Source organism: Mobula birostris, chromosome 3 (assembly GCF_030028105.1).
Source record: "Mobula birostris isolate sMobBir1 chromosome 3, sMobBir1.hap1, whole genome shotgun sequence".
Classification (NCBI taxonomy): domain Eukaryota; kingdom Metazoa; phylum Chordata; class Chondrichthyes; order Myliobatiformes; family Myliobatidae; genus Mobula; species Mobula birostris.
Genome location: NC_092372.1, coordinates 185834478 through 185847140, shown reverse-complemented (window position 1 = coordinate 185847140; position 12663 = coordinate 185834478). Strand labels below are relative to the sequence as shown.

The 12663-nt window shown below is 42.3% G+C and overlaps 1 protein-coding gene across 1 annotated transcript in view; it reads right to left on the bottom strand.

The window, feature by feature from the left end:
* The window catches only part of armc3 (armadillo repeat containing 3), a 105842-nt gene extending 99508 nt beyond the window's left edge, over window positions 1-6334 (bottom strand). Inside the window, exon 1 of the mRNA XM_072253828.1 lies at window positions 5986-6334. The gene's annotated coding sequence lies outside the window, so the exon portion shown is untranslated. The remainder of the gene's footprint in view (window positions 1-5985) is intronic.
* Between the last annotated feature and the right edge of the window lie 6329 nt (window positions 6335-12663).

Here is a 12663-nt window from a genome sequence, read left to right as displayed (position 1 = left end):
GTATTGTCCCTAATCAGAATGGAAATAGCTGGGTACTTCTCATCGATCAAGATTATTATTTGTACTGTTGTTAAGTATCTGAGATTAGGGTTTCATGTATACAACACGTAAATATATTTCAAACATGAGAAAATCTGCAAATGGTGGAAATCCAAATCAACACACATAAAATGCTGTTGAAACTCAGCAGGTCAGGTAGCATCTATGGAAAAGAGTAAACTGTTTATGTTTTAGGCTAGAACCTTCTTCAGGACCGAGGAGGCCCTTCTTCAGTCTGAAGAAGGGTCTCAGCCCAAAACATTTACTGTTTACTCTTTTCTATGGACGCTACCTGACCTGCTAAATTCCTCCAGCATTTTGTGTATGTTGCTGTAAATGTATTTTTTCCTTGAACAAATGACTCATCCTTATTGGGAGAAGCTGCTATAGTTTCTACTCCCCTACACTTTTCTGAATATGTTTACAGCTTGTTGTTCAGAGGATTGTTTGCTGTGAGACCAATCAATGCGGGCATCCAAATCATGATCACAGAACTACAAGTTGACAAAACACAGCACACAAATTGACAAGAGAAAGAAGATGCCCTGATTTTGCAATTGTAATGACAGTGAACATATGGCCGATGCCAGCATTAAAATGCAAACTAACAGCAACCTCCCGAGTTAGGTTCAGAAATGCAGAACTTGCTGCAGTGATATCCTGATCCTCTTTTTGAAATCCTAACCTCTGAAAATCTTTTTTGAAACTCGTTAATCAATAAGAATTTCAATAAAGAAACATGTTCTTCTTGCTGGAAAAACCTTTGAAGTGGTTAAACTCCTTGAATAAACTGTCTCCGTATGTAATCCCTTGTGATCGGGGATGATTTCCTCCGTTCTATTCCTGTTGTGTGGGTCCTGAGGTGACCAATGAGACAAACATGGAAATCCCAGTCTCTTTCAATAGATGGAGCAGATAGTGACTGACAGGATGGACAGGCAGCTTACATTTCTAGTGAGTCTGGAATATTTTTAGAGATACAAAGGAAGTGGTATTTTTCTCATGCCTTGAGATGCTTGCAGCGGGTAATCCAAGTCTCAGCAGCATTTAGGAGGGCAGGGATCACTGCTACCGAATATATAGGCAGCCATTGATTCCAAAAGCCTCCGGTGGACTGTTTCCTCTCCAGGGCACAAGCCTGGGTGGGAAGATTTGAAGAACTGGCTGTTGCCCATGCAGCGGGTTCCTCCTCTCCACATCACTGATGTAGTCCAAGGGCCGATACAGCTTGGCACCAGTGTCGTCGCAGTATATGTAGTCTGTGTTTATACCGCAACACTGCAATCCTTGCAGGCAATAAAAGTTGTAAATCTCTTCTGCACCATCTCTAGCTTAATCACAAGGTAATCAGAACTGCACCCAATACTCCATGTGTGGTCTCATCAATGTCTTGCCAAACATGTTGCCCCAACTTTTATACGCAACACCACAACTGCTGAAGCTATATGCCATTTTCTCCTTGAACCTCTTCCTCAAAGACAGAGAACAGTAAGTACCTTTACCAAATCAACTGCAGTGAATCAAAATAGCAGATCACCGCAAATTTTAAAGGACATTTAGAAATGGGCCATAAGTGTAAGCTTTATCTGTGCCATTCAGGTTCTCAAAAAAACATGAACAGAGAAACAAGCTTCCACTTTCAGCGTTAAGGCCTGTGAAAAATCATATGACTTGAGGTAAAATGGTGGCGCGTTCGGATGCAACAACCTCTCTGGGTCCAAACAAATGTGTAATTGTTCATTCTTTATGTATTTTTCATGATCACAAGACACTGCTGGATATTAACAGCAGGTATTGCAGGTCTACCCCACTAGCCAGTTGCTGGATATCAGTGGAGCTAGACTTGTTGTGCACCATTTGAAGTCTGCTTCAGCCACCCAGGAAAGAAGGCTTTAGAAGCTGTGCATGGAGTTGGTGCACAATCCAAATGCAGGTTATTCTCTCGGATGTTCTTGTTGAGATCACAAGACCCTGTTGGACATTGGCGATGCAGATTAATGTGAGTCCAGTTCACTGACTCATTGGTGAAACTGATGGCATAGGAGATGTTGCCTTGGTTGATGTACAGACAAGGCCTTTGCACCTCAGGGTTGTCCTCTGAATTCTATTGGCTCACGTTTCATTGGCTCTTAGGGGTTCACAGATGGTGTCTATTTCAATATATTTGTTTACTGTTGGTACTGTGTCTTGTACCTTGGCCCCAGAGGAATGCTGTTTCATTTGCCTGTACTCATATTTATAGTCCATACATCAGCTCAGCATTAAATACCATCACTCCCTCAAAACTAACACGCCACAATACCTCATTATGCAATTGGATCCTCAATTTCCTCACTTGCAGACCCCAGTCAATTCAGATTGGCAAGAACATCTCCTCCATGATCTCCATCAGCACAAATGTACCACAAGGCTGTATGCTTAATCCCCTGATCTACAGCTCCAATGCCATACTCAAGTTTGCTGATGACACCACTGTCACAGGCCAAATCAAGGGTGGTGATGAATCAGCATATAGGAGGGAGATTGGAAAATCTGGCTGAGTTGTGCTGTAACAACAATCCTTTACTCAATGTCAATAAGACCAAGGAGCTGATTATTGACTTCAGGAGAAGGAAACCCGAGGTCCATCAGCCAGTCCTCAGCAGAGGTGGAGAGGGTCAGCAACTTTAAATTCCTTGGTGCTATTATTTCAAAAGACTTGTCCTGGGCCCAGCACGCTAGTACAATTATGAAGAAGGCAAGGCAGAGCCTCTACTTCCTTAGGAGTTTGTGAAAATTTGGTATGACATCTGAAACTCTGACAAATTTCTATAGATGTGTAGTGGAGAGCATATTGAATGGCTGCATCACAGCCTGGTAATAGAAATGCCAAAGCTCTTGAATGGAAAATTCCACAAATGTCAGGGATACAGCCCAGTTCATCACTGGTAAAGCCCTCCCCAGCATTGAGCACATCTACATGAAACATTTTCACAGGAAAGCAGCATCCATCATCAGGGACTACGATCACCCAGGACATGCCCTCATCCCATTGCTGTCATTGGGAAAAGCCTGGGGACTTATATCATCAGGAACAGTCACTACCCTCAACCATCAGGCTCTTAAAATAAGGGGATAACTTCACTAGCCCCATCGTTGAAATGTTCCCTCAACCTATGGACTCACTTTCGAGGACTCTTCATCTTATGTTCTTGATATTTGTTGCTTATATATTATTATTACTCTCTTTTTGTATTTGCACATTTTGTTGTCTTTTGCACTCTGGTTGAATGCCCAAGTTGTTGTAGTCTTTCAATGATTCTGTTATGGTCATTATTCTATAGATTTATTGAGTATGCCTGCAAGACAATGAATTTCAGGGTTGTGTATGATGACATACATGATAAATTTACTTTGAATTTTGAATAACAATTAAACTTTAACTTCGTTACTTTGTTACTTGTTCATTCACTCTACTTTCATTCAACCATTATAAGCTACCATATTGACAGGCTTTTGAATATCTAAATTAGCTACATCTAATTTACTAGTTTGCTATCTCATCAAACATTTTAATAAAGACCATAAACTGAAATAATTCCTCCAGAAATCCACGGGATCAAATTCATTTCCATGCATGTTATTAAGCTAGTGAGGCTATTACTCTTCTTCCTGCATTGCATCCTAGCCCACAAAGGTTACTCCATACATTTATTTTCTTCTATTGTCACTTCACCTCAGCAAATGGAGTGCCTTCAGGAACACTTAGAACAGTGGTCCCCAACCACCAGGCCGCGGACCGGTACCGGGTTGCAAGGCATGCGCTACCGGGCCGCGGGGAAACGATATGATTTGGCGATATGAGTCAGCTGCACCTTTCCTCATTCCCTTCACGCCCACTGTTGAGCTCGAACGCATGCGAGCTCATTACGCATGCGTCATCCATGTCAGCGCGGGAAGGAGATCAACTCCTCAAGCTTGCAAATGACGGGGGCTGAAAAGTATGTTTGACATAACATCTCTGCCAGCGTTCTGGATCAAAGTCAAGGCAAAATATCCTGAGATCGACACAGAAGCACTGAAAACGTTGCTTCCATTTCCAACATATCTCTGCGATGAATGCAACAAAAACTAAACTGCGGAATGGACTAGACGTAAGGAACTCCCTTCGAGTTGCCACCTCCAACGGGATCCCACCACTAAGCACATCTTTCCCTCCCCCCCCCCTGCATTCCGCAGGGATCGCTCCCTACACAACTCCCTTGTCCATTCGCCCCCCCCATCCCTCCCCACTGATCTCCCTCCTGGCACTTATCCGTGTAAGCGGAACAAGTGCTACACATGCCCTTACACTTCCTCCCGTACCACCATTCAGGGCCCCAAACAGTCCTTCCAGGTGAGGCAACACTTCACCTGTGAGTCGACTGGGGTGATATACTGCATCCGGTGCTCCCGATGTGGCCTTTTATATATCGGCGAGACCCGACGCAGACTGGGAGACCGCTTTGCTGAACATCTACGCTCTGTCTGCCAGAGAAAGCAGGATCTCCCAGTGGCCACACATTTTAGTTCCACATCCCATTCCCATTCTGACATGTCTATCCACGGCCTCCTCTACTGTAAAGATGAAGCCACACTCAGGTTGGAGGAACAACACTTTATATTCCGTCTGGGTAGTCTCCAACCTGATGGCATGAACATCGACTTCTCTAACTTCCGCTAGGCCCCACCTCCCCCTCGTACCCCATCTGTTACTTATTTTTATGCACACATTCTTTCTCTCACTCTCCTTTTTCTCCCTCTGTCCCTCTGAATATACCTCTTGCCCATCCTCTGGGTCCCACCCCCCCCTTGTCTTTCTTCCCAGACCTCCTGTCCCATGATCCTCTTGTATCCCCTTTTGCCAATCACCTGTCCAGCTCTTGGCTCTATCCCTCCCCCTCCTGTCTTCTCCTATCATTTTGGATCTCCCCCTCCTCCTCCAACTTTCAAATCCCTTACTCACTCTTCCTTCAGTTAGTCCTGACGAAGGGTCTCGGCCTGAAACGTCGACTGCACCTCATCCTAGAGATGCTGCCTGGCCTGCTGCGTTCACCAGCAACTTTGATATGTGTCAGTTGTTACTCCAGAAGTCCATGACTTTCACTGTGAAACTCCTACTTTATCTGTCTTCTCAAAACTTTTTTAAGGCATCCATTAGTCTTGCGAGACCATGGATCTGGGATCTGCGCCTGGAAAGTCTTCACTCTCCAGGATGCAGGCCTGGGCAAGGTTGTATGGAAGACCAGCAGTTGCCTATGCTGCAAGTCTCCCCTCCCCTCTCCACAACACCGATGTTGTCCAAGGGAAGGGCAAGGGCCACCAGTGTGATTAAGTGACACAACCCCCTGCCTTGGCTCGAACTCACGACCTTCAGGTTGCTGGTCCAATGCCTTAACCACTTGGCCACGTGCCCACACACCTCAAACTTATCCAGTGACAATATGGCATATTGGGTCAGGTCTCCCATCCAGCACCATTTTAGCACTTTAAGGATGACTTAACTACGAATCCATTGTTTTACGTTTGAAATTTCTCAGCAGTCAATTTCTGTGGAATAAGGGTTATATCTTACTGGAATCCGAAATGGTAACTCACTGTAGTCTGTCTTTCCGTCTCCACGTATGCAATTTGATATGAGCATTTCAAGCAATCTGTTTGATTTCCATCGTATACAGTATTTTGCCTGTCTCTATTTTATATCCTGTCCCGCTAATTATTCTCCCGAGTACGGCTAGGCTAATCTCTATTCGTCTAGATTAAAAGGAAATTTGTTTACATGGTTATAGTTTAATTCAGATTAATTTCAGTAAAAGAAATCGGTTACACATTAACACCAATAGTCCTTCATAATGTTCTATGCATCAATTTAACTGAACAAGATGTAATCTTGGAGTAAACAAGTATTTGCATTCCTAATTTGCTCACCTTCGAATTATTGGCGATCTTTTGAGTAAAATCAAGGATTTTTTCCAGCGACAGTAAAATAAATTTATGACAAGTCATGCACGATCAATGTGTTGTTCATGCAAGGTCAAAGGTCTTCGCCAGTATCCGCAACTCCTCCGGCACCAGTCCGCAACGGTGCAGCACAATAGCCGAAGGCTTCACCAAAGAACCAGGCCCAGGACTTGGGAACGTAACCAACGGTAAACTAAATGCTGCAGACACAAATCCCACATCAAATTAACACTGACTGTCTTGCGGAAAAAGAATGGGCTCAGCAGGTCCGAATCAGTTCTTCAGACACTGACTTCCCTCGCCGGCTGATTCCCCGGAGGAGCGGATGGTTGCTAGGCGACAGGTAAACAGGGTCCATCGATCACGTGATCTCCATTTCCCACACGCCGATCGGCGAACCGAAAAGCGGGACGTACAACCAGATAAGTCACGAAAAGCATTTCCAAAACCGACTGCTTGCCTGTCGCGTAGTTATGGACAGTGAGGGGCATTTACGAAATGCGACATTACTACAACTTTGCAAGTCGTGTTCAGAGTTTGAGTCACATAATTTGTTTTTAAGCGAGCAAAAATGTGATTTCACCTGGTCCAGATGGAGATGGTGATCATTTCCAGGTGAGATCACACCAATTACAAAATTGCATTTTGTGAGCGATCCGCATTAGCACGTCTGACTTTTGCCTGTCATTGGATGCACATTTGATTTCGTACTCGCATCTCACCCATAACTGGAACTATGATCACGGAATTCTGAGTAGAACCTGGAGTACATTAAACTAGTTTATTGTTTTTATTTATTACGGTACACTAGGACGCCAAACGCCCTTTGGGGCTACAACAGCTCTCAAAACAGTAGTCGTATAATTTCTAATACCGCTCTTTATTTCCCTGTAGCTTGCCAACTCACCCTCAATTGCTTTTGCCATGAGCCTACAATGAGGGGTAATGCAGGATAATTTGACCTACTAGCTGCTTTTGGGATGACGGAGTAAACCAGAACATCAGGCAGAAATCCACACAGTCGGAGTTCTTTTATATTCTGACACCAAACATCAGCTGATGTGAAACCGGTGCGCAGAACAGTTCAGGAGTTAGATTGGATCGGAGCAAAGGACCGAGTCGAGCCTGCTTTTGGAGGTGTTCTCCCAGGCGAGGGTCGAAGTGACGGAGGTAGCGAACGAGGGGTGGTGTTGGGTGATTGGAGTTGTATGGAGGAAAGCGAATGGCAGGTTTCTGGGAAACGGAAAAAATAAGCGGCAGATTGAGGACTAGTGGTTTATCATCCAGTGAGGAAAGCAATAGACAGCAGTTAAATAAAAGAAAGAAGGAAGAGTTTAAGGTTTGGTTGAGCTTTGAATGTGGACCTTTTTATCCAGTTAGACTAAGGATTTCAAAAAAAAGTATTTGGAAATACTGTGGGCGCAAAACCTTTAAGAGGTGAGGCACTGTTAGTATTTTAAAAAGATAGTAAGCAATGTGAGAAGGTTTTGGGATTAAAAGCTGTTGAGAGGTAGGAAAATAACACAAAGGAGTTACCTGTATATTGAACGACAGGGGCTTTGGGGAACAATCTCTGGAGTGCCCCGAGATGTATCCCTGGACCAAGTTAAAAATAATTTAGTGGGGGGGGGAATTAAATTGTAGATGCCAAACGTTTAAACGGGTTTTATGGTGGAGTTAGAACAGATAGTTTATCGGTGTTGATTAAATTTGATGGGAAAAAGTTGCTAGATAGGGTTAATTTAGGTTGCATGAGTTCTATGGTTTGAGTCTATGTGCTGGCCCCTCAGATGTGTGCACTGCCGGAGGTTTGGTCATGTAGCAGCTGTGTGTAAGGGTAAAAGGTGGTGTAATAGATGTGGAGAACATGATTATGGCAATTGTTGAGAAGGTGTAAGGCTGAAATGTAGGAACTGTGGAGGAGAACATAGCTCTGCCCGAGCAGGGTGTCCTGTATAGAAGAAAGCTGTGGACGTACAGCGTGTTCAAGTGGAAATGGGCGTATCATATGCAGATACCCTGAAGAAAGTACAGAAGATAGTTGTCAATATTAATATACAGATAGTTTGAAGGCGATGTGCAAAGTGCATGATTGTATATCAAATGATTCTCTAATTGTTGATAAACTAAAGTTTTGTCACTTTCATGGCAAATGTGGTAAACTGTACAGCCAGCACAAACTAAAAGTAGGACAGAAAATTTAAAATTATATTAAAAGATGCAGAAAACATTTAAAGATAAAAGACTTGCATCCAAAAGTTATTAATGATGCCTTGTATGGAGGAGAAAATAATCAGGCTTCAAAGGAGGGTTGTTAGTGTTTTTTCTAATCTTACACTGGAATGCTAGAAGCCTGTTAGCTAATGGTCAAGAATTTAAGACGTTTGTTGAAGATTTACCAAATAAACCTGATGTTGCATATATGCAGGAAACCTGCTTGAAATCTCATCTAAGTTTTAAGATAAAAGGTTATGTTGACATAAGAGTGATGGGGAAAATGGGCAATGGAGGTGGGTTGGTTACCTTTGTCAAAAATGGGATAACGCATAGTTTTGGAGATTGGGGCTGCTTATGAGCCAATGGTTGAAATTTTGGGAAGAATAGTAAAGTACATATAATGCATTTTTATAACCCTTGTGAAAAGTTAACACCTGATATATCAGAAAGTGTGGGTGGAAACAGGAAAAATAAGTTGATATGCTGTGGGGATTTCAATGTTCATAGTACTATATGGTGTTTTTGTGACACAAATGTGAGTGGGGTGGTGGAAGACTTTCCAGAAGAAAAATGTTCGGTGTGCATCAGTGATGGTAGGAGTACAAGGATAAATCTGTTAGCAATGCTGTTTCTACTATAGACCTTATGCTGGTATCTAAGGATATAGCAAGTGTGTGCAACTGGGAAGTGTATAACAATACAACAGTGGGGTGGGATCATTTCCCCATTATCTGTACATTGGGAATAGATGTGTATCAGAGGAAAGATTCTTATCCCCACATGGAATTTTAAAAAGGCAAATTGGAATGTATTCGATGATTTGTATGAAAGTAGATTTGCTGATCATTTAGTTTTGGGTGAAATCGGGTTAAGCAATACAAACTTTGTAATACCGTATGCTCTGTACTGAAGTCAATAGCTAAGAAATCAATTCCCAGATCATTAAGAGATAATAAAATAAAAGTTGTCCCTGGGTGTAAAAAGGCTTTAAAGGAGTGGAATAAAAATTTTAGGAAAGTTGGGCAATGTTACGTCTATTTGTCTTTCATAGGATATAAAAGAGCTCAAACTATGGTTAGAAAAGTAGTGAGAAGGGCACTTGGGGGCAACACAGTAGCATAGTGGTTCGCACAACGCTTTACAGTACCAGTGATCTGGGTTCAATTCTCGCAGCTTCCTGTAAGGAGTTTGCACACTCTTCCCATCACTGTGTCGGTTTCCTCCCACAGTTCAAAAACATACCAGTTGATAGGTTAATCGGTCATTGTAAATTGTTCCGTGATTAGGCTAAGATTAAATCAGAGGATTTGCTGTGCAGCACAGCTCGAAGAGCTGCAGGGGCCTAATTTGCACTGTATCTCAATAAAGAAATAAAATGTGTTGGAGAACGTACTGTGATAGCATTGGAAAGAGATTCATGTTGGGAAAATTTGTGGTATAATACAGAAAATAGGGAGAGTTAGAAAACTTGATGCATTACCAGTTTTGTTTGGTGGGGATAAGGTTGCAGTTACTGACTCTGGAAAAAGCAGAATTATTAGCAAAAACATATGTCAGTGTGCGTAGTTCAGCCAATTTAAGTAAAGGAGAGGTTATGTAGAGAAACAGTTTTGTCAAGCAATCCTCATATTGCCAAGAAAAAAGAATGTTCCAGTTCCTGCTTGGATATCGAATTTACGTTGTCTGAACTTAAAAGGGCTATTAATAGTGCTGGTCTGACATCACCTGGGAAAGATTATGTTTGTTATAGTGAGTTTACTAGGTTATCGGATTGGAAACTTATGTTGGATTTGAAATTCTTTATAATATGGGTTGAAGGGCAACTTCCTGCTAACTGAAAATTAGTGGTTGTTATCGCTACATTGAAACCTGGTGAGGATCAATCGGGTCCTTCCAGTTACAGACCTCTTTCACTAACTTCAAACATATGTAAGATAATGGAATGAATGGTTATAGCAAGGCTTTCTTGTTTTCTGGAAAGTACTGCACACGAATCTGGATTTTGTAAAGGGGGAATGACTGTTCACTTCTCCGAGTATGATATAGACAATGGGAGTCCACAGGGGAGTGTGTGTAGCCCACTCCTTTTTAGTACTATGATTAATCCTATTTTCTTAAATGCTGGCTCAGACATTTCCAAATTGTTGCATGGTGCTGATGGTGCTATGTGGATGAGAGGCAGGAATAGAGTGATACAACACAGAAGCAGGCCCTCAGCCCATCTAGTCGATACCAAAACTATTTAAACTACCTACTCCCAATGACCTGTACCTGGACCACAACCCTACATATCCCTACTATCCATGTACCTATCCAAGCTTCTCTTAAACGTTAAAAAAGAGCTCACATGGACTACTTCTGCTGGCAGCTTCTTCTACGCTCTCTGGACCCACTGAATGAAGAAGTTCCCCTTAAACTTCTCACCTTTCACCTTTAAGCCGTGACATCTGGTTGTAATCCTACCCAAACTCAGCGGAAAAAGTCTGCTTGCATTTATCCTATCTATACCCCTCATAATTTTGTATACCTCAATTAAACCTCTTTTCAATTTTCTACATTCTAAAGAATAAAATCCTGACCTACTCAAAACTTCCGTATAAACTCAGGTCCTCCAGGCCTTGCAACATCCTCCTAAATTTTCTCTGCACCCTTTCAACCTTGTTTACATATTCCCTGTAGGTAGGTGACCAAAACTGCAAACAATGCTCCAAATTAGGCCTTATCAATATCTTGTACAACTTCAAAATAGCATCCCATCTTCTATACTCAATGCTTTGTTTTATGAAGGTCAATGTGCGAAAAGCTTTCTTTACAACCCCATCTAAATGTGATACCACTTTCAATGAATTATGTACTTGTATTCCCAGATCCCATTGTTCCAACCACACTCCTCAGTGCCCTACTATTCACTGTGTAGGACATAACCTAGTTGCTCCTAAGGAAGGGCAAAACTTGCACTTGTCTGCATTAAATTCCATCTGCCATTTTCAGCCCATTTTGCCAGCAGATGCAGATCCCTCTGTGAGCCATGATAGCCTTCCTCTACACTACACCCTCCAATCTTGGTATCATCCACAAATTTGCTGATCCAGTTAACCATATTGTCATCCAAATTATTGATTATAGATGACAAACAACAAAGGACCCATACTAATCCCTGCAGCACACCAGTAGTCACAGGCCTCCAATCTGAGAGGCAACCCTCTACTACCACTCGCTGGCTTCTCCCCACGAAGCCAATGTTGAGTCCAATTCACTACCTCATCCTGAATGTTGAGTGAATAAACCTTCTTGACCAGCCTCCCGTGTGGGACCTCATCAGATACCTTATTAAAGTCCATGTAGATCATATCCACTTGCTTGGTTAATCCACTTTCCTGGTAACTTTCTCGAAAAACTCTGTTAAGTTTGAGGAGACATGACCTACCACGCACAAAGCTACACTGACTATCCTTAATTGGTCCATGTCTATCCAAATACTCATATATCTGGTCCTTTGGAATACCTTTCAATAACTTTCGCACTACTCATGTCAGACTCATTGGCCTATAATTTTCTGGTTTCTATTTAGAACATTTTTTAAACAGTGGAACAGCATTAGCTGTCCTCCAATCTTCTGGTACCTCTCCTGTTGCGAAGGTTGTTTTAAGTATCTCTGCCTTGGCAATTTCTGCACTTGCTTTCATAAGGTCCAAGGGAACACCTGTCAGGCCTTGGGGATTTATCCACCTTGATTTCCCTCGGTAGCAAACACCTCCTCCTCTATCATCTACCAGAGTCCATGAGGTTGATGCTACTTTGTCTCACTTTAATAGACTCTGTATCCATCTCCTGAGTAAATACAGGTGCAAGGAATGCATTTAAGATCTTCCCCCATCTGTTTTGTCTCCATACATGGATTACCATTCTAGTCTTTCAAAGGACATTTTTGTTCCTAGCAATCCTTTCGCTCTTAACATATCTGTAGAATCCTTTAGGATTCGCCTTCAACTTGTGTAAGGACATGCTCAGCACAGCTTTGTGAGCCGAAGAGCCTGTATTGTGCTGTAGGGTTTCTATGTTTTTTCTGTGAGAGCAACTTCATGCCTTCTTTTAGCCTTCCTGATTAATTAAGTGTTCCCTTGCATTTCTTGTACTCCATAAGCACCTCATTTGTTCCTACTTGCCTATACCTTTACTTTATTGTCGCCAAACAATTGATACTGGGGCGTACAATCATCACAGCGATATTTGATTCTGCGCTTCGCGCTCCTTGGATTACAAATCGATAGTAAATATTAAAAATTTAAATTATAAATCATTAATAGAAAATAGAAAAGGGAAAGTAAGGTAGTGCAAAAAAAAAACCGAGAGGCAGGTCCGGATATTTGGAGGGTACGGCCCAGATCCAGGTCAGGATCCGTTCAGCAGTCTTATCACAGTTGGAAA